This window comes from Anomaloglossus baeobatrachus, chromosome 12, assembly GCF_048569485.1.
Source record: "Anomaloglossus baeobatrachus isolate aAnoBae1 chromosome 12, aAnoBae1.hap1, whole genome shotgun sequence".
Taxonomy (NCBI): domain Eukaryota; kingdom Metazoa; phylum Chordata; class Amphibia; order Anura; family Aromobatidae; genus Anomaloglossus; species Anomaloglossus baeobatrachus.
The window spans coordinates 50,212,499-50,233,835 of NC_134364.1; positions in this window are offsets into that span (position 1 = coordinate 50,212,499).

Sequence of the window (21,337 nt, forward strand, 5' to 3'; positions counted from 1 at the left end):
CAGACTCAGAGGCGGCCATACCCGAGGAGGCCCCGGCAGTCCGCCCGGCCAGTACAGAGGTGAAGGATGGCCCGCCTCAGGCCTGGAAGGTGACGCTGACTAACCCCAAGCTCCAGGCCTCGGCTGAGGCTGCGAAGGGTTGCCGCTGCAGGGCAGCAATGCAGGCCACGACACAGCGGTGCTCCCCAACCCAGATGGTGCCGGTCGTGGCCCGCATCGGGGGGTGCCTGTGTCGCGGGCGGGGAGGGGACGCTGCGCTCACCACGCTCGGGTCCGGCGCTGCTGCTACTGCTGCTCGGTGGCTCGAGCAGTGGGCCGGATCCGGGGACTCGAGCGGCGCTCCTCGCCCGTGAGTGAAAAGGGGGATGGTTTTGGGGATTTATTGTCCGTGACGCCACCCACGGTTGTGGTAAGGTTGTGATGTCGCGGGCGGAGGAGGGAACGCTGCGCTCTCCCACTGCTCGGGTCCGGCTGCTGCTGCTGCTGCTCGGTGGTGGCTCGAGCGGTGGGCCGGATCCCGGGGACTCGAGCGGCGTTCCTCGTCCGTGAGTGAAAAGGGGAATTGATTGTGGGGATTTGGTATTGTCCGTGACACCACCCACGGTTGTGGTGAGATTGTGACACCACCGCTGCTCTGGACGGGGATCCTGGGAGCGATGACAGGGAGCAGCTTGGATGTTGGTTCTCCCCTCCGTGGGTAGGGGGGTTGGTTGTCCCGGGGCCCGGTGAGGGGGTAGGTTTGGATGGCAGGCGGGTTACGGGGCCTGGCAAGGTGCAGGGTCGCGGGGGCAGCGCTGTGCCGCACGGCACGGTGGTACTCACTCAGCCAATGATGTACACAAAGTCTCCGGTAAAACAAACGGCTGGATGGACGGGTCCCACAGACGGCTGCGGTGTTTCTCCTCCCGGCAGGTTGATGGTGACTGCCTTTCCCTGCACCTGTGTAGTGTGTACGGTTCCAATGGGTTCCCACCGGTAACCCGCTCCCCAGCTTGGTTATGTGCTGAAGGAGCCCCTTTTGCCCGCAGGCTCTGGCCCTGGGAACTTTAGCCTTGGCGGTGGTTGTGTTTCCCTCTAATGGTTGGACTGTTGCCTTCTATCGGGACTTGGCTGCTGGGAAACCCAGGAGGTTCCCTTCGCTAACTGATTTGACAAATTGCACGGCGACTCCTAGCCTTGTCGGGGTCCGTAAGCCCCTGCCGGATGGTGCTGGCTTCTCTTTGCGTACCGGTCCGGTACCGCCGGGCCACCGCCCGTCTACGGTCCTTATGGCTAGCTCCAATAGGCCTCTCCTGCAGACGGTCACCACCGTCTGCCAACCTTGCTGTTCCGTCCGGGCCACACACCCGGACCAACTTCAGACTCCTCAACTGCCACTTCACTTCCACAACTCAACTCCACTGCAAACTATCTCAACTCCTTTTCCCGCCTCCAGGACTGTGAACTCCTCGGTGGGCGGGACCAACCGCCTGGCCCACCCCCTGGTGTGGACATCAGCCCCTGGAGGGAGGCAACAAGGATTTTGTTTGACTTAGGTGTGCCTGACCGGGGTGTGGGGTGTGTTGGTGTAGTACCTGTGACGTCCTGGCTTGTCCAGGGCGTCACAGTGACACCACCGCTGCTCTGGACGGGGATCCTGGGAGCGATGACAGGGAGCAGCTTGGATGTTGTTTTTCCCCTCCGTGGGTAGGGGGCTGGTTGTCCCGGGACCCGGTGAGGGAGAAATGGCAGGCGGGTTACGGGGCCTGGTGAGGTGCAGGGTCGCGGGGGCAGCACGGTGCCGCACGGCACGGTGGTACTCACTCAGCCAATGATGAATGCAAAGTCTCCGGTAAAACAAACGGCTGGATGGACGGGTCCCACAGACGGCTGCAGTGGTTCTTCTCCCGGTAGGTTGGCGGTGACTGCCTTTCCCTGCACCTGTGCTATGTTCTCGGTTCTGGTGGCTTCCCACCGGTAACCCGCTCCCCAGCTTGGATGGAGGCTGAGGGAGCCCCTTTTGCCCGCAGGCTCTGGCCCTGGGAACTGTAGCCTTGGCGGTGACTGTATTTCCCTTCACGGTTTGAGCGGTTGCCTTCAATCGGGTCTTGACTGCTGGGAAACCCCGGAGGTTCCCTTCGCTAACGGATTTGACCGGTTTTACGGTGACTTCAAGCCTGGTCGGGGTCCGTAGGCCCTGCCGAATGGTGCTGGCTTCTCTTCGCTCCCCGATCCGGTACCGGCGGGCCACCGCCCGTCCCCGGTCCTTACGGTTCACGTCAATCAGCCTCTCCTGCAGACGGTCACCACCGTCTGCCGACCTTGCTGTATGTGCCCGGGCCACGCACCCGGACACCGTCAGTCTGCTCCTCTACCACTTCACTCCTCAACTCCTCAAACTGAACTCTCTCCTCTCCCCTCCTCTACTCTCTACTGCTCTGACCTCCTTTTCCCGCCTCCAGGACTGTGAACTCCTCGGTGGGTGGGGCCAACCACCTGGCTCCACTCCCTGGTGTGGACACCAGCCCCTGGAGGGAGGCAACAAGGATTTTTGTTTGACCTTGATGTGCCTAGCCGGGGTGTGTTGTTGCAGTACCTGTGACGTCCTGGCTTGTCCAGGGCGCCACACCTGCTGGGCCCGACCCCCGCGCTAAAGGAGCCGCCATGTTGGGAGCTGCAGCCGAACCCGATGGGCCGGGAGATAGAGGCCCGGGAGAGAGAAAAGGCTGCTACATGGCGCGCACCATCGAGGCCATGGACGCCCTCCGAAAAGCCCCTCCCGAAGCACAGGGCCCGACCTTTGAAGGCCAAGTCCGGCAGTTCTGCCCGCAGCGTGGATGGGGGTTTATTTATGAGCCCAGCCTGGAGGTCGAGGCATTCTTCTCCCGGCGAGACGTGCACAGCCAGCTGCCCCTAGGACATCCGGAGCGTGACCTACGTGCGGGTGAGTTGGTCACCTACACCTGCCACCTGGGAGAGAGAGGCTGGTTTGGCCTGGATGTCCAGAGAAGGGTGAGCCGCGGTGATCCCGAGCAGCCTCAGTCGCCTCCTTCGCCGTACAGTCCCAAGATGGATCTGGAGGAAGCATACGACGGCGACCTCAAATGATGGCAGCGGTCCTGCGTTGCAACCCAGTTGTCCCCGTTGGGACCCCCAGCACCGTGTTTCCATTAAATAAATGAACACCAATCACCTGAGTTTATCACCTGATCATCAACCAGTTGATTATCCCGGCCATTGCCGGCAAGTTGTCCCCGTGGGGACTCTGTGTTTTCACCGCCCACATGAGGAACTACTCATGAACATGGCAGAGAACTTGCAGGCCACCCACGAATTTGTGGGCTTGTAAATAGTTTGTGGGCCGTTTTCCGTTCCGTGCCGCCTCCGGAGAGGCAGATTGGAGGAAGGGCCCGCAGCAGAGTAGGCTGGGACCTGGCCACCATGACCGGTGGCCATCGTCCGGGGGTCCCACTGGACGTGGGGTCCCCTGAAATGACAGCCGGGTGCGAGATACTGTACCCGTTCCCGCTCGGGTAACCTGGACCAGGACTGGGGTAAAGGGGTGCTGCCCATTTCTTAGGGGCAGCATCAAGGTTTAGGTTGCTTGGGTGGGGGAGCGGATGACCATGAACCCGTTCGTTAGTAATAAAAGTGTTTACATATGTTTGAAACGTTAAAGTGCCATGCCTCCCGTAAGGGAAGAACTACAAAAATGCTTGTGTTAAATGTTTTACATGTTAAATTATCTTTTACAGAATAATAAAACCGGTGATGGACGGGCAGCCCGCGGACGGTCTGCATTTCACCAAGGGGGAATGTGACGCCCTGGACTAGCCAGGTAGTCACAGACATAACACCACACACACCCCCTTCCCTAGACAGTTACACCAGTCAAACAAAAACCCTTGTTGCCTCCCTCCAGGGTCTGATGTCCACACCAGGTGGGGCGGAGCCAGGCAGTTGGCCCCACCCACCGAGGAGTTTACAGGTCTGGAGGCGGGAAAAGCAGTGAGTAGAGATTGGAGGTGAAAGTGAGAGGACAGAAACTGCAAGTGTCTGGGTCGGAGCCCAGGCACTGACAGCAAGGTTGGCAGACGGTGGTGGCCGTCTGCAGGAGTTAGTGAATCTCTGCAGAGCTGTAGGACCGGGGTCGGGCGTTGGCCCGCTGCTACCGAACCGGGGAGCGGAGTGAAGCTAAGCACAAAGGCAGGGCCATTGGACCCCGACCAGGCTTGGAGCCGCCCACAATAGTCAAATCCGAGTGTGACAGGAACCCCAGGGGTTTCCCCAACAACCAAGACCCGACAGAAGGCAAAAGTCCACACCGAGAGGATATACAGCCACCACCATAGGCTAGAGATCCAAGGGCCAGCGCCTGCGGGCAAAACGGGCTCCTACGGCACCTATACGCCAGGGAGCGGACTACCGGTGGGCAACCACAGGAGTCAGAACATTTTAACAGGTGCAGGGAAAGACAGCCACCATCAGCCGTCTGGGGAGAGCACAACACTGCAGCCGGCTGCGGGACCCGTCCATCCAGCCGTTTGGTTTACCAGAGACTCTGTCATTGACTGTCTGAGTGAGTACACCAGTGCGATCCGGCACCGCGCCGCACTGTCCCTGCAACCCTGCACCCCCAGCCATCCAGCCTCCCCGTATCACCACCGGGCCCCGGGATCACCAACCCCTACCCACGGAGGGGACAACATCCTAGCTGCTCCCTACCATCCTTCCCGGGATCCCCGTCACCAGCAGCGGTGGTGCTCATAATCATCACGATTCGTGGGTGGCGTCACGAACTATCTCCCTAAACAAACCACCCCCTTTTCACTCGTGAACGAGAAGCGCTGCTCGAGTCCCCGCGTCCGGCCCACCACTCGAGCCACCGAGCAGCAGCAGAAGCCCCGGACCCGAGCGTGGCTAGCTCGTCCCCTCCGCCCGCGACACAACCATATACTTTACATTGCAGGGCTCGACCACCTCGTACACATGTATCATTATAGAGAGCCCGATGGTGGTGCAAAAGGGGAGCACCACCTTCAACGGCAGATGGATTGATCTGCATCCAATTAGACAATCAATAATCCCAGTATTGAAATTAATGGGTTACATAATTACCCTACACCCTGAACCTCGCTATCTCTCTAAGACCCTCTCCTTTGCTGAGTGGAGCGGGAACACTTCAGTAGTGTACATGTCTATTGGCGCGTTAGCAGATTCTTAGTGTAAAGTTCTGTAAGTCAGCCCTTTGTAAGGAGAGACATGGAACTCCTTCTAGTCTGTCTGCATCATACAGGGATTACATTTTCTTTGATCTATGAGAAAATGTAACATCAAAGATGTGAAAGAATAATAATTAAGTATATTCCAATTCCACTACAGCTCGGTGGCAGCAGGAGGATGAAGGAAAAAATATATACGGTATATTGCAAACATCCCAAATTTTTTTTATTTTTTATTTTTTTTTTTAGTCAGCGTCTTACACTCGTTGCCCTACATTAAAGTTGTTTAGTATGTGGGGAATGGCAGCACAACAGACATGGCCATCCTGCTCCGAAACGTCAGCTCCCACATAAGGCTCTTAAAGGGTTCTATCCTGTAGTGCCGCCTAATTCCCTTGTACTAAGCTGATTAAACACTACGCATTTCATATTTCAGGAAAATTCTTCTAGCTTTACATTTTTTGGCAAAGTGTCTAAGAAAAAGTAGGAAAATACAAAAATATAACATCCTAGACTTTGTATGTCATGCTCATCTTTATGTATGACTTGATACAAATGAGTTGTAAAAAGGAGTTCATGGGGAGTTCTGTTGTCTAAGGGGCCCCAATGATCGAAGAATTGTCTTGCTATATTTTGGTATTTACTGCCAATGATCAAGTATTTTTATACTGACGCCCAGATGCTGTGGCCAAGGCCAAATCCTTTCCAGGGCATACAAAGATATAGCTTTCAAATTCGTGCCTTGGTTCCAGCTATTGTCCAAATTTACAGTAGACGGTGATTGGGAACGATGGCATAACCAATGTTCACTTGCCAATTATCACCCCCATTAAAGACCCTTATAGAGGTTGTCCACTACAAGGACAACCCCTTCTGATTCCACGTTTTCCTGATGTAAAATAATAAAGCCTATACTCGTCTCCCGAACCGGTGACCTTACAGCTGTGCCACAGCTCGAGGTGCCGGGGCTCACGTAATATTGGGACGTCACGCGAGTCCTGCATCCTATCTGTGCCAGTCTCTGTCTCCACACCTTTGGGTCAAAGAAGTTAATCAACAGGAAGTGACTGCGCTCACTTCCTGTTGACTGCTCGATGGGTCTGAAGGTGGGGAGACAGAAGCTGGCGTTTATTGGATGTAGGACTTGCGTGGTGCGCCAGTACTGGCCTCTGTCTCCCTGCTTTCAGACCAAACGAGTTAGTCAACAGGAAGTGACTGCGCTCACTTCCTGTTTATTGTTTGTTTGGTTCAAAGGTGGGGAGACAGAAGCTGGCGCTGATTGGACACGGGTCATCATGCAAGTCCTACATCCAATCAGTGCTGACCGCTGTCTCCCTGCTTTCAGACCAAACGAGTTAATCAACAGGAAGTGACTGCACTCAGTTCCTGTTGATTGCTCGTTTGGTTTGAAGGCAGGGAGACAGAAGCCGGCACTGATCAGACGTGGGGCTCACATGAGGTCACAACCCCATATGAGCCCTGGGAATGTGAACCGCAGCACAGCTGGAAGAGCACCGGTATGGGAGGGGAGTATAGGCTTTATTTTTTTGCCTGGGGAAAACATGTGGAATCAGATTGTGTTGTACTAGTAAAGGATGACCCCTTAAAGTCCTCATTTACCAGGTGGTTAGGGCTATAGTGTTGTGGTGAGCCCAATTCTCTATATACACTCCAGGAAATTTGCAAAAAGCACAAAAAGTAGCATAAACCATATCCAGATATTGCCTTGCGTTACAAGGCGTCGGATTCCCTGTTTCATATCGTTAAAGGGCTTATCCAAAACTATTGTATTGATGGCTTACCCTTAAAAAAGTCCATCAATATCTGACTGCCGGGGTCCGAAACACACACCATGATAAGGGTGCCAGGAATAATGGCCTATTGCAAAGGCTGAGCTGCAGCTGTAAACACAGAGTGATCGGTAATAGATGGTTCTATGCGTAGGACAATGTGCTGCGAAAACGATTATTTTTATGCAAGCCTAAAAATTATTTCAGCCAACAAGTAAGAATTTTGTTTGTTTGTCGGGTGATCTTCAGCCTCTATACACTATAAGACTATTGGCAAATGCTAGGAATGCTTGTTCATGATAATCGGTCAGCGTAAATGTAACCTTTAACACTAGAGTCAAAAAAACAAAACAAAACAAATACAAATAAATATAATATACAAATCTCCAACGTCATACGCAATGTAAAAGCCAATGTAATAAGATGATCTGATTTGTAATGGGCACAATGGTTTTGCTGCGATATCTTGTAGTAAACGGAGAAGGCAGAAGTAAACTCACGAGGAGGGTGTGGATCACAGGAGGGACGGTCACACAATGTTATCTATCCATAGGGAAGACCGTGCATACTGTACAGATCAATATTTCCATTGTTTACTGATCTCTTACACATGGTCCTATTATCAATGCTTCCAGTTCATGCTCTTCTGTTATTGAATCCTGTAAAGTGAGTGAAGTACAATTATACATGGTCTCCATAAGTTAATGAGTACACGCTCGTAGTTCACATAATATCAATTTTATCAATGAAATATACATTGAAAGGCATTGTCATTGCATATGAGTTCTGAGAGATGTGTGTGACGCCCCTGGACTATCAGGTCGTCATAGGGTATTGCACAATCTGCCCTCCTCTGTAATATCCACCTCCTTCTTGGTGTTGGGTCCCTAACTACATGGTGTTGCCTACATCAGCTAATCAAATCCTAGATACACCCTGCACCACACCCACCAAACACACCAGTGGACGGCCTGAGTGGAATAGAATCGCCCACCTGAGGGGTTGGGGAGGAGAGGTCACGAGTGTCAGAAGGAGAGAGTTGGGTCTGAGAAGTGAAAGTGAGAGGAGGTCAGGAGCAGGGCTCCTGGGAAGCAATCTAGGTGGCAGACGGTGGTCTGGGCCTAGAGGAGCTGGACCCCCGGTCGCAGGGGATTCTGGCAAGGGGCACGGAACTGTCGAGGAGGACAGCCGACGGCTTTGCACCATCACCGGGCCTGAGCCAAGGCACGATGGGGTACGTGGACCCTAGGTCGGGGAGTAGCTTCAGGCAACCTGACAATTTACCCGAGGAGAACGGAGCCTTCAAGATCCGTTCCCACCTGCTCCAAAATCGGGGTACTAGCGCAACAAGGGGGATAGGACTTTCCACTCAAAACGGTCCAGAAAATCCCAAGCGTGAACCCTGAGAGCAAGCTCCCACACTTAGCCATAGTGGGGAGTGGAACCCGGCAGGTTTCATACTACCGGGACCAACAGAGAAGTAAACTTAGTGCCAGGAGGCAGGTGACGGATCACCAGGCAGCACCATTGGGGACAGGCCCCGAACTAAGCTCCCCTCAGCGGCAGTGGTATCCAGAACTTTGGTTTATCCAGTTGTCGGTGTCAGCTTAATGGACTGAGTGAGTACGCAAGTGACCCCTTTGCATCCAACGGCACTCCCCTACCATCACCGAGCCCCGGGGTATCTCCCCCTACCCAAGGAGGGTCCCAACACCTGGCTGCCCCATTCCATCACACCCGAGTACTCCCAACTGCAGCGGTGGTACTCCTAATTACCACATACCATGGGTGGCGTCACTAACTCTAATAAATCCCCTGTAAATTCCCCCCTTCATTTGAGTGGCCGCACAACCCCCGGCTCCAGAGACTCTCGAGCCACCGCGGATCCGGATCCGAGCAGCTCGGCTGCTGGCACGGGGGCAGCACATATGTAGTGAGTATTTTCTTGGCGCACGAGGCTCCAACGATGCCAAATTTCAACCAATGCATGTTTCAAGTCAGTTCTCAAGCTATGATCCAAGAAACATGGCTATAGGCAGAACATGGATTTGGAAGGTCAAAGAGGCAAACAACACAGGGTCTCAGTGGTGTAACTAGAGTTCGATGGGCTCTGGTGCAAAATTTGGTCCCTCTTATATTGATCAGCTATATGCATATATGTATACATCCATTATGTAATGTCCCCTATCTTGGGTTCCTTCCTCGTAAATATGTCCCCAATCCTGGTATATATGTCCCCAATCCTGGCATATATGTTCCCCATTCTAGCCTACTTCCTGGTGTATATAATAACCCCACCCTGGTAAAAATGTCCCCATCCCGGTATATATATCTGTTGAGAAGAGCCATAAGATGAAATACTTAATTAACCTCTTGACAAGGGATTGTGGGAAATATGTCGATTTGCCTTACATAATTCAGGTTTCAGATCATACACATGACACAGATTTAAGGATGGCTGCCATTTCCTGTTTTGCACACCTTGCCTGGAATACAAGGAATGTCCAGATGTAAGAAGAAGACCACCATATAAGAAAAAGACCCACTGACCAAGCTAGAGGAACAACCCGCAGATCAGATGACACCATGGATTCCTCCACTGAAGTCAGACCCGCCCATCAACATCAACCCGGATCTCCCCATTGGTAGCCCATGAACTGTCCCACTAAATGGGCATATCCGAACTTGGTTACGCCCCTAGTCTATATCAGAGACCGCATGCTCTTCCCTGCTCTGTTCGGTGCCATCTTTACTGTAGTCAAGAAGAGATTTCCCATCCGACTGTGTCTGGTGTGATTTCTTTACGCATGCACTTGATCCACACGAATTAGGCCAGGCAGTAGGCAACTAGTGATCTCTGATTAAGAGTTCACCCTAACATGTCCCCTCCTGTCCCTCTCCTGGTATCTACTGTCCACCTCCTGGGGTCCTCCTGGTATATACTGACCCCCTCCTGGGGCGCTCTTGGTGTACACTGCCCCCTTCCGGACCCCTACTGATATATACTGTCCCCCTCCTGGTATGTATGTCCCCATCTTGGTAAATAGGTCTTCGTTCTGTCTAATGCAAATAACAACAACATTGTACTCACCCTCCCTGGCTCTCACGTCGCGCAGCGTCCTCCTGTGTAGCCAGCGCACAGTGGCTGGCAGCTTTCATTGGTGCTATTGCAAAGCATGACGTCATTGCCCTGTGCCGTCCTCAGTCACTGGGACTGGGACACATTTGAAAGCTGCCGTTGGTCATTGCACCATGATGCATTTCAGCTAAATGTGCAGCCCCGTATGCACATCCAGCTGAAGCAGGGGCTGGGGCCGGTAGGTCCCCTGCACCTCTAGACCCGGTCGCAGTTGCGATCCCTGCAACCGGGATTGTTCCACCCTGGTCTCAGCTATCTATGGGGCTTTACTAATGCAGACTTTTCAGGAGTTCCCTAAAAGGCTTATCCACTTTAGACAATCCCATTACCTAATGCCTGTATACACTTTAGCTGCAAAATTGGCCGAACCTGCCAATATTGGTGGTATTGACCAACAGTCTAATGTGTATGGGGGACTCCCGACTTTCCTCAGACAGATGATGTAGTGGGGAGAGAAGGATCCGACAGGTTGAATTTCAGTGGCCGACCCTTTTGTTCTTCTTGAGATAAATTGCTACCAGAGGGGTTTATTGGCATCTTCTCTCATAGATGACACAGGAGAGGTTGGCTGAGTTGAGAATTCCTGTGAATGTGAACTATCGTTCGACCAACAGCTATCTATTATGAGGGGCCTTTAGAAGAAGCTTTTGATAATAACTGGTTCACAGTGTATCTTGATTCTGGGACCACTAAGAATCAGCCCAAATACAGGTTTTATGATCCAAACTAACAGTATCATAGGGATTGATTATGCTGCTAGTTGGGGTTAGTGTTATGAACATAGAACACTCTCACATATGGGTAATGAAAAAAGAGAAGACCTACTACAGAGATGCCGCACCCACACCCAACTGGTCCCTGTACAGACTAGAAAGACCCTAGCCACACAGCTCAAAACATCACCTCAGACCTGACTGCCTAAAAGGCTGTCAAGGCATTTCCCGTACGTCCTGAAGAACCTGAGAGGAGACCACAACAGATTTCTCACAATGGGAGAGGAAGGAGTGCAGGAAGATACCAAAAACCCAAAGAGAGAAAACTAAAACACCTTCATACAAGGTAGAGAGGGAACGCTAAAAAGAGCTACAAATAAGCGGATCAAGTAAAACCTCACAGATACCTACATGGGGACGAGGTAACAGCCATGGTCAGCACATCCAAAATATGCCCTAGGGCTAATTTTGTTGGTAGCAGTATGCAAGTTGATCTGTCATAGTGAGCAACTCACAAGCTTGATAAGAGGGTAACCTCACTAGTGTTAGGGTGAGGTGGCACAAGCAGCCATGAAGACTGGTCGAGGATTATCTCTGGTTACCTGAGGAGAAAATGTTGAGGATAGGGGGAGGGTTGGTTGGTCAATACAATGTTATTGAGGCATGGGCATAGAACTGGCTTGTAGACAGTGCCCCCCTTATGCGCCCAAAAATATTTGGGCTGTCTGTATACTTCATTAGCAATCTTTGTGCGGTGTCCTGTAGATTAAGATAGGACTTGAGACTTCCATACACATTAGGAAGGTTCGACCATCCATCTAAGGTGTATGGGGACCTGGACAATATATTTTTGGGAAGATATCGAACCAGTGTGTCCATCTTTGGACTATCAATCCTTTTGTTCTCCCAGAGATGTCGATGCTGGAGATGTGTGGCGGGGGACATCTCATGGAAAATAAAGGAGTGCTCGGCCTAACTATGGCTTGTGTATAGGAGAGACGTTTAACATGGCTGCCGACCAAACAATGTTTCAGCTGACAGTCATCTGATGTGTTTGGCCAGCTTTAGCTTTAGAATTACCTCCACTAGATAAAATGATGATAGCTCAGCAGAAATACCAATGTTTGTTCTGATGATTATCATCTCTCCATGTCCAGGAGGAGCAAGGTTTCTATCCACACTACAGACATGTCCGAGACAGATAAGTGACATCAGGATTAACAATTACTTTTCTTATTTTCAGTCCAGTTCCCATTACAACCACTTAAAGTGACTCTCAGACCTAAGAGCTTCCAAATCAATTAAAAGCCATTCCATCAGGAAGATTTCCCGTTATCCCTCAGGAAATAGAGCAGCGGACTTCCCGGATGGGAGACATGCTCCCTGTCAATGCAGACCGCGAATATTGAAGGTTATTTGCTGCCCTGTATAAAAGCTGTCACTAATTGCATTTAAAGCCATGAATGCTGAAATACATTTGCTTTAATGAGCATGGGCGAAGTGGGCACGCGCCACGTTAACTGTTATGTAGAAGCATGGATTTAGTCAGATAGCCACAATATGCATATCTACCAGGGGCGGACATATAACTGTTCAATCTGTGCAGTTGCTCAGGGGTTCAGAGGTCAGGGGGCCCATTTGTACCTCCAAAGCAGGTGGAATTGTGCATTTTGATGAGGTCTTGGGCTACAAAGGGCCCATATACTGTCATGACCCATGCCTGACTCAGTGTTGCTGAGTCATTGCTGGTATTCCTTCTCAGGGTTCCAGGTTGTGAGGGGTTAATTCTTGCTGCCTCGCTCTGATCTACTGGCTGCTATATCCTGGCACTGCACTTCCTGTGCTTTGCCAGTGATATTTGCAGCTCACCTGCGTTACGTTCGCATAAGTGACCTGTGTTCCGTCCTGTCCCGACCTCAGTTTCCTCCCTGACCTGATCTGATCTCAGTCTTCCCCCTGACCTGATCTCACTTCTGTCTCCCTCCAGACCCAACTTGACCTGTGGCTCCAGTCTTGTCCTTGTCTCTACCCCTGTTCCTTTCCGGCTTCTAGTCCTCCTCTGTTCGTCCTTTCTTTGCCTTTTTCCAGACTTCTGACCTGTGTCCCCATTTCGGTCCTCGTCCCTGTCCTTCCTGCGCCTGTTTTCGTGACTTCCCAGTTCCTGACCTATTGCCTATCACCTGACCACGCTTTGCCTTCTCTTGTACCATTGACGAGACCTCCTGTTGCAGACCCGGCTTGCTGACGACTCTACTGCCCTCTAGTGGGCTTTTCAGCTTACTTTCATTTAGGTGAGCTGCAGTGCTTCCCTTCGGGGCAGCGTTATATTAATGCAGGCTTGTTTAATACCCTATCACTCCACTAGTGGTTGGTCTGCTAACTACTCCCTGAAGCAACACTCTGTTTCCTTCAGTGTCTCCCATAGTACAGCGTGACATATGTGACGCCCTGGACTATCAGGTTGTCACAGGGTATTGTGAAATCTGCCCTTCTGTGCAATATCCACCTCCTCCTTGGTTATGGGTCTCCAACTACATGGTGTTGCCTACAACAGCTAATAAAATCCTAGGTACACTCTGCACCACACCCATGAGACACACCAGTGGACGGCCTGAGTGGAATAGGGTCGCCCACTTGGGGGGTTGGTTAAGAGGAGGTCAGGAGTAGGTCAGTGAAGTGTCGGAAGTGGAGGAGAGAGGAGATCAAGAGCCGGGCTCCTTGGAAGCAACTAGGTAGCAGACGGTGGTCTGGGCCTAGTAGGAGCTGGACTCCCGGTCGCAGGGGATCATGACAAGGGGCAAGGAACTGTCGAGGAGGACAGCCGGCGGCCTTGTACCATCACCGGGCTGGGACCAGGGCACGACGGGGTACATGGATCCTAGGTCAAGAAGTAGCTTCAGGCAACCTGACAATTTACCCTACGAAAACGGAGCCTTCAAGATCCGCTCTCCACCCGCTCCAAAATCGGGGTACTAGCGCAATGAGGGGGATATTACTTTCCACTAAAACAGTCCAGAAAATCCAAAGCGTGAACCCTGAGAGCAAGCTCCCACAGTTAGCTACACTGGGGAGTGGGACCCGACTAGTTCTATACTACCAGGAACAAAAGACAAGTGAACTTAGTGCCAGGATAAAGGCCACGGATTACCAGGCAGCACAATTGGGGGCGGGACCCAAACTAGCTTGCCTCAGCAGCAGCGGTGTCCAGAACTTTGGTTTATCCAGTTGACGGTATCAGTTTTATGGACTGAGTGAGTACGCAAGTGGCCCCTTCACTCCCCACGGCACTCCCCAAACACCATCACCGAGTCCTGGGGCATTCCCCCCTACCCATGGAGGGTCACAACACCTGGCTGCCCCACTCCATCGCCCCCGGGTACTCCTAACTGCAGCGGTGGTACTCCATATTACCACATACCACGGGTGGCGTCACGAACTCTAAATATAATCCCCTGTAAATACCCCCTTCATTTGAGTGACCACACGACCCCCGGGTCCGGACGCCCCTCGAGCCACCGCGGATCCGAATTCGAGCAGCCCGGCTGCTGACACTGGGGCAGCACACTTATACTGTCCTTGTCTTCTGTCTGTGTCCACTAGTGACGTCTACCCCAATATTAAAATACAACAAGGTCTGTCCAGTGAGATAAAGTGTCACATATCAACCAATTGTGCCGACATAGGAAAGAAAAAATGTAACATATCTGATCCGGGAGATAAGCATTGTCAGAGTTGTCCGGCCGCTATTTTACCCTTTTCATACTAAAACATTAAAATTAACATGCGCCTCAGTGATAGACCTCTTAAATATTTTCGCCCATAGAATTTTATTTAATGCAGCAATTTACAATGACAGCAAAACTAACGAAATTTCTAAAATCCATGGTGCGTTTTGTTTGTTTTTTTTACTGTGGTTTTTCTCCATTTTGATCAAAATGGCTTAACACCAAAAAAGTTATTTGGGCGTAACCTGCACTTTTCACAATACAAAAAAAATACAAAAAAATTTACATGAACATACCCTACACTTGGGTTATCCAGGATTAGAAAATTGAGCCAACTCTGTAAAAACAGGTCCAGATCATAGGCTATGCTAAAGATGAGCAGATCGATTCGCAGGACCCCCGTTCAGTGTCCGGATCTATGGAGCTTGGCAGCTGAACAGGAGCTCCATGAATCTCTTACCTTCTGACGTCCAATCAGAAGGCATCTGATTTATCAGGGCTGGCGTGATGTCATCTGGGTGCCCCGCTGCTCAGATGACATCATCTCATCCCTGATAAATCAAATGCCGCGCCTCAGACTCCGGAGGAAAAGAGATTCGGAGGGCTCCCATAATGGGCTCCACTGACCTAGAGGGTAATCTATATGTCGCGGGCGGCGAGGCGCTGCGCTCACCACGCTCGGGTCCGGCGCTGCTGCTGCTTGGTGGCTCGAGCGGTGGGCCGGATCCGTGGACTCGAGCGGCGCTCCTCGCCCGTGAGTGAAAAGGGGGGGGGTAGTTCGGTTTGGGGATTTGGTCCGTGACGCCACCCACGGGTTGTGGTGAGGTTGGGCACCACCGCTGCTATTGACGGGGATCCCGGGAGCGATGGTAGGGAGCAGCTGGGATGTTTCTCTCCCCTCCGTGGGTAGGGGGTTGGTGGTCCCGGGGCCCGGTGAGGTGTCGAGGAGGCAGGGTTGGCAAGGTGCAGGGTCACTTGGACTGCGCAGCGCGGTGCCGGATGGCACGGTAGTACTCACTCAGCCACAAATGGATGCAAAGTCTCTGGTAAACCAAACGGCTGGATGGACGGGTCCCGCAGGCGGCTGCTGTGGTTTCTCCCGGACGGTTGGTGGTGGCTGCCTTTCCCTGCACCTTTGTGTATGTTCGGTCCCGATGGCTTCCCACCGGTAACCCGCTCCCCAGCGTGTATATGTGCCGGAGGAGCCCTTTTGCCCGCAGGCTCTGGCCCTTGGAACTCTAGCTGTGGCGGTAGCTATATTTCCTTTTGCTGGTTGGACGGTTGCCTTCAATCGGGTCTTGGCTGTTAGGAAACCCCTGGGGTTCCGGTCACTGATGGATTTGACCTATTTAACGGTGACTCCAAGCCTGGTCGGGGTCCGCAGGCCCTGCCGGTTTGTGCTGGCTTCACTTCGCTCCCCGGTTCGGTACCGGCGGGCCACCGCCCGTCCCCGGTCCTACGGTTCCGCGTTGATCTGCCTCTCCTGCAGACGGCCACCACCGTCTACCAACCTTGCTCTCGGTGCCCGGGCCACGTACCCGGACACAGTCAGTTTGCTCCTCTACTACCACTTTACTCCTCACTCTTCCACTTCCCTAACTGATCTCCTTTCCTTTTCCCGCCTCCAGGACTGGGAACTCCTCAGTGGGTGGGGCCAACCACCTGGCTCCACCTCACCTGGTGTGGACATCAGCCCCTGGAGGGAGGCAACAAGGATTTTGTGTCTGGCTGATGTGGCTATCTCGGGGTGGGGGTGTCGTGTTGTAGTACCTGTGACGACCTGGCTAGTCCAGGGCGCCACAGATACACACATCTCGAATTCTCTAAACTATCAATAAAACAGACATATGGACAGAAACAGATTGAGTTTTTTTTTGTGGATCAAAAACGACCAATTTTGCGCACGCTTGTCTGAACCCGGCCATAATCTGTTTTTCTAATCCTGGACAACCTCTTTTTGCAATGACAGCATTAAAAAAGTAAGCTACATCATTCATGAGAATCTAAGAAAGATGAAATGAAGCATTACACGGCGCCTATTAGACAAGAGCAAATCGATTCACAGGCCCTGATCAGTAGTCAGTGGCCATTGGACGTCAGGCCATGATCCGTCGGCATTCTCAGATCCTCTTTTGATTACTTGACCGTTGCTGCAGTGGCAGGACAAAGAAGAAGCATATACAGGATAAGGATGAGTAAAATTCTGAAAAATAAATTCAAAATTTATTGGATCAATAAAATGAAACACCAAAAAGGGCTAAAAAGGCCCAAACGATATGATAGAGGATCATATCTGTTATGGTCACCGATGAGCGTCGCGCGTCCAGGAGTGGACCTACTGGACCGTACATAAGACTCCCCAGGAGGAGTGAACCACGAGCTAACCCCTAAACAGGGACTATCAGGTGCAACCCCCGTGGGTCTAAATGCACGACTTGCCAGGACCAGTGATATCAGCTCTTACGGACAGGAGAGTCTCTGAAACCTAATACGGATCTGCACAGATGTAACAGCACGGACGCGGAATTACAGATGTGGCAACAGGACGCGATATCCTGGATGTGGCAGCACGGAGATGGTGGATCAGACATGGCAGTATGAAGGTGGTGGTAGCAGCAGGTTCTAGGAAGAGACACAGATTAGCGGGTACAGGCAATTGGTACTAGGATTGGTGCCGCAGGACTAGACACAGTAACTGGTGCGGGACCTAAGAACTACCGTAGAAACGCACTACGGATAGGCAATGTTGCTCAGGCACCTCCCTTAGGAGGAGAGTGCTTTAAATACTTTTAGGGTGATTGCTGACCTCAAGGGTCACTTCCAGGTAATAGGACGTCAGCTCTTTAAGAAAGGGGGTGTGGTCACACGCGTACCCTTCGGGTACTCCCAGAGGCTTGGGTAGGCCCCGGAGCAGGAACGGGGCGCATGGGCCCACCGGACAGGTGACGAGAATGGCACCCCCACCAAGGCATGAGAACGGGAGCGCTGCGCCGGAACCAGGCACTACAATATTGTTGCACAAAGTGACTAAGTTGCACAAAGTCTGGAGACCGGACACTCGAAATTTCTTACAGTTTTTCCTATTTAAAATCCAAGGGTGTAGATGGTGCGAAAATCCATTCCTTCATTTTCTAAATATGATGTAATCCTACCAGGCTTTCTCTTCTCCCTGTTATTTCTGACACTTTAATGCCATCTCTCCTGTTGTTGACACAGCGTGATTAACGTACTGCTACAAATGTAATACCCTTGATCCTACAATCAGGGGAAGAGCAAAGGAATGGTTTTATGTCACTGTATATACACAGATTATCACTTAAATTACAGGTATCCTCTGCCAGGGAAGTTTGCGTTATGGAATGTGTTAGAATCCGAGCTTGCACCGATAAACAATTTACTTTAAAATTATTTTTATTAAATTAAAAAGTCCCGACGTCACATTTCCAGGTCAAGCTGGGTTCTGGGATTGCATTGGGTAAAAGAAAAATTGCTTAAAATTCTTGACCAATTTACTGTAGATTACAGAACACACAGCATGACGAAGATGACATGTCAAAGATAGGTGCTGGGTCCATGTCAGAGATAGGTGCTGGGTCCATGTCAGAGATGTGTTATCACTGGGTCACATGCGGAATAGAAGGGGATTAAATAACTATTTAATTTACTAGGAGGATCTCGGTGTACAGCTCATACAATATCTGTCCTACTGAGGCAATGTTGATTATATACATAATATACAGTGGTTTGAAAAAGTGTTTGCCCCTAAACCTAATAATTGGTTGGGCCTCCCTTAGCAGCAACATCTGCAATCAAGCGTTTGTAATAATTGGCAATATGTCTTTTACAACGCTCTTGAGGAATTTTGGCTCACTCATTTGTGCAGAATTGTTGTAATTCGTTCACATTGGAGGGTTTCTGAGCATGAACTGCCTTTTTAAAGGTTTGGACACAGCGTCTCAATCTGGTTAAGGTCAGGACTTTGGCTAGGTCACTCCAAAGTCTTAATGTTTTTCTTCAGCCATTCAGAGGTGGACTTGTTGATGTGTTTTGGATCATTGTCCTGCTGCATAACCCAAGTGCGCTTCAGCTTGAGGTCATGAACAGATGGAAATTCTCCTTCAGGAGTTTTTGCTAGACGGCAGAATTTATGGTTCCATCTACCACAGTGAGTCTTCCAGGTCCTGAAGCGGCAAAACAGCCCGGACCATCACACGCCCACCACCATATTTTACTGTTGGTACCTTGTTCATTTTTTGAAATGCGGTGTTACTTCTACGCGAGATGTAATGGGACATTCACCTTCCAAAAAGTTTTACTTTTGTCTCGTGAGCCCACAGAGTTCTCCCAAAAGTCTTGGGGATCATCAAGATGTTTTCTGGCAAAACTGAAGAGAGTCTTTATGTTCTTCTTATCCAGAAGTGGTTTTTGTCTTGGACCTCTGCCGTGCAGCCATTTTTGCCCAGTCTCTTTCTTATGGTGGAGTCAAACACTGACCTTAACTGAGGCAAGTGGGGCCTGCAGTTCTTTGGATATTGTTGTGGGGTCTTTTGTGACCTCTTTGATGAGTCGTCGCTGTGCTCTTGGGGTAATTTTGGTCGGCCAGCCACTCCTGGGAAGGCTCACAACTGTTCCATGCTTCCGCCATTGGTGTATAATGGCTCTCACAGTGGGTCACTAGAGTTTAGAAATTGTTTTATAACCTTTTCCAGACTGATTGATTTAAATTACTTTATTTCTCAATTGTTCCTGAATTTATTTGGATTGCGGCATGGTGTCTAGCTTTTGAAGATCTTTTGGTCTAGCCTAGCATCACAGTACCATATAAAATTCATTCTAGCTCACCCATGGTTCTGCTTCATCCCAGCAACAGGGACTAATGACACTTAGGATTCTGCCGCCAAGGACTTCTTACTCGATCAACGTACATTTCCATTTTGGTCTGTTTCCACTGAGCTGTAAGCAACACTGAGCCTTGTGCTCAGCATCCTTTTGGAGACCCTTCACAAGAGGAGCAAGTCCATTCTTGGCTGGAACTACATTCTCATGCAGACCTTCAGTGTGTCAGTCCAGTTCTGCAGATCTCGCCATCTCGATGTAATTACCACCAGTCATCCACTAAATGCAACCTTGGTGTTCTATATGACTTGCACGTTTCACTAGTCACTAGCTGTTCCCTATATAACTTTCAACAGGAAACAGTCACTTACCCTATGAACTAACTCCACCCATTGTTGGCTAATCCAAAGCTTAACTATTGATTGTCCTACAGATAGCTTCCTTACCAACATCCTACATAACTCTTATGCATTCTTATATATCACTATACATGAGAACATCACATTATGTACAAAGCTATCTGACATAATTCACATATGACCTATGAATGCATTTGATGTCTTCAGGGGCAGGAGCACACGACCGCCTTGGCCACCCTCTTACATGGCATGAACTGGCTGAGGGGAGTGCTCAGCTTATTAATAATACCAATGATATTTATATAGCGCCAACTTATTCCACAGCACTTTACTCATTGTCAGCCTATTGCGATAGGTGAGCGGATGAGTGAGTGTGAGAAGTGGAGCCCCCCTTTAGTTATATCCAAGCATACACACATTCTCTCTCTAGTGTCATGATTTTTTACGTTGCTAGTTGACTAGTTGCTTTTGCATTATAAAGGAAATCTATGGATCTATGTACAAATCTGATACAGATGTTGTCCTGAACACGAGACATCTTCATTCTAATCCCTGTGTGATAATCCCTTTGATAGTATGGCTGTTTTGGGAATTTCGTGGACAACTAAAATTCACAACCACACGTAGGTTCAACTTACTTTCTATATTTAGCTTCCTGTAAGGTCCATGCGCAAAAATATATTAATTTACTTACAATTTATTTTTGCCTCCTCGCAATATATTAACCCCACTCTTTGTATGGCCATCTGTTCTGTTAAAGCTTATAGATATTTATACTAAATGCTCCATTATGACCTTTTTTTGGGTGGTCAGTAAAAAAAAAAATGTCAGCAACTGGAGCACAGGCTTGGAACGATAGAGAAAGACAATTTTTAGATCTCCCTATGGGGCATGACTTAGTAGGGAAAGGATGTGGCTTTATGTGAAGGAGGCGTGATTTATGTAAACAATTGGTGTGAAAACAATTAATAGATGGTGTAAATTTAGACTGAATAGTCTAGAGATGCAACAAATTATTCATCTACCGGTAGCGGTCTTGGCTTGGTTTGGTGATTCAGTCTGATGTTCCTATCTGCAGAGCTATTGCCTTTTCTGCCCTGTCTAAATACTGATGGTTCTTATTCTCTTTGTTCTCGCTTCTTGGTTCACTTCTCTCCAGGTGTTTCTCATGTTCCCGTTTTGGTCTGCCCTATCACATTCAAGCTTGGGGTAATTATGTTCCCCTTTCACTGCACTTCTTTGCTGGCTATACCTCTAGGTGGACTTGTGTTTAGGAGCTTCCTGTCCTTCAGTGGAGAGGTGTACTTTATTGGATAATAACCAGTTTAGTTCCTGTAGTGAGTTAATTTGTGTTCCTTCACAGCACCTTTTCCTTCCTCCTCTTTTAGTTTTCTGGGAGGTTTTACTTTATCCACTTATTTGTAACTCTCTTTAGCGTTCCCTTTCTACCTTTATATGAAAGTATTTTAACATTCTCACTCTGGGTTTTTGGTATCTTCCTGCACTTTTTCCTCTCCCGTTGTGAGAAACCTGTTGTGGTCTTCTCTTAGGTCCTTCAGGACATATGGGAAATG